Source organism: Sceloporus undulatus, chromosome 4, assembly GCF_019175285.1.
Source record: "Sceloporus undulatus isolate JIND9_A2432 ecotype Alabama chromosome 4, SceUnd_v1.1, whole genome shotgun sequence".
Classification (NCBI taxonomy): Eukaryota; Metazoa; Chordata; class Lepidosauria; order Squamata; family Phrynosomatidae; genus Sceloporus; species Sceloporus undulatus.
Window position 1 is genome coordinate 91,966,722 of NC_056525.1, and position 2,057 is coordinate 91,968,778.

Consider the following 2,057-nt stretch of genomic DNA (forward strand, 5'->3'; position numbering starts at 1 on the left):
GGTATCTGGTGTGAGGAAGGCAGAGACAGAGCAGCCCCATGGCCATTTGGAAGAGCTGTACGATTATGATGGTCCCTAACCCAGTATGTTTACATTCCTTAGACGAGTGTGATTGTGGCACATTACAAATCTGGTGTGAGAAAGTCCTAACTGAGAGAAAGAGGTTGGTAGCACAAGCTTTTGTAGAATTAAGTACTCTGCATCTGATAAAGTAGAATCAAGTCTACGAAAGCTTATGTTAACAACTTCTTTCTTCCAGTTAGTCTCAAAGGTGCTACAAGATCCCTTTGCATACTCAGTATTAACTATGCACGTTATGAAGAAAACTTCCCTTCATCTGTCCTGAATCTCCTTCCACTTAGCTCACACCAGCTGAAGATATTTCTGTCTCACATCAAGACAATGTTATTTCTGTTCATATTAGTAAAAGGTCCTGAAAAAACCTTCATCTTTTTCTTGCCAGGGTTATTGTAGCAGCCCTGCTGCACCCCTATGGTTTGTTATCCAGAATGGGAGCTATAGTCAGGAAAAGAGACAGGGGTGAAACTAGGACTGGGAGAGAAAGGCCTAAATCCTATTTTTACAGTGGACCCTTGTTATACGCTGGGGTTTGGTTCCAAAATCCCCCGTGTATAAAAAAATCCATGGATGCTCAAGTCCCATTAAATATAATGACATAACAAAATGGTGTCCCTTATAAAAAAAATGGAAAATCAAAGTTTGATATTTGAAATTTATACTTTTTTTGAACATTTTCAAACTGTGCATGCTTGAATCCATGTATAAAAAATCCGTGTATAAGAAGAACCAACTGTAGTTCCTAACTAAAATAGACCCATTGAATCAATGGGATTTATGTTATGTGTTTACTCTCCATTAAACAATTGATGAATTACACTAATGAGGATTAATCAATAGGATTAGGCCAAAAATGGTAAAGAAATAAAGGCAATACTGGCTTGGTTCTTTCTATATGATGTTCAAAATAGTGGCCACAGTTCACATGTGCACATCTAACTGTTCTGAAAGTGACTGATCTAATGGCAGTCGTGGTTAGTTGTAAGTGTGAATGCCTAGAGGCTAGAAGGGAGAAGAGCAGTGAGATAAGTAGCTATGAATCTGCAGCTGTTCTGTATAAGAACATGTAAGATTAATCTGGGCCCTTTGGGAGGAGCAGAGTACTTGCTGCTACCTCAACAAGCACAGCTGTTTTTCCTGCTGGAGAAAGGAGCCAGAGGGTTCTTGAGACACTGAAGATCTCAGTCTTACACCAGCTGGAGGCTATCCCCTCCCTCCCCATTGAAGACTTGGAAATCAAAGGTAACTAAAGAGGAGTGTGGAGTTTTGTATTTTGCTTCTGTCTTCAACCACACCCCCATACCTTATGCATGTACCATTCCTTCTTGGCAGCAGATTTTTGATTATCTGCATTAATCCATGCTTCTTGTTTTAATATTATGCAGTGAATTATTGTTTCATGGATCTATGCAATTTCTAGGTAGCAGTCTTCTGGGGGAGAGACTGAATTCAGGAGGAAGACAAGCAAGTCTTGAGAGCCATAGTGGTATAGTGATATGAGTGTTGGATTTGGATTCTGGGAGACCAGGGTTCGAATCTCTGCTTATCCATGGAAACCCACTGGGTGGCTGTGGGCAATTCATACTCTCTAAGCCTCAGAGAAGGGCAGTAGCAAACTGCCTTTTAGGAGGAGGGGCATTATGAATGAAAAATGTAATTCAAGATAGTATTTTAGGATGAATTTTTGGTCAAAAAAATAAAAAGAGTCCATTGGGGTAGCTGTAGTTGTGGCTATATGTGACCCATGGGTTGCATTCTGCCAACCAACCACTCACACCATATAGGATATGACCCTTACATCAAAGGTTATCTGATAATCCTACTTTTTGTACAGTACAGATTTCCATTTCTTACTCCAGCCATTCTCTTTAGAATTTGCTGTGAAGAGGTCCAGAATGCAAGTGTTCTTATCTACTTGCAGAGGAAGAGAAGATACTGGCAGTAGTTACTAGTACTAGGTTCTGCTCAGTTTTTGGCTC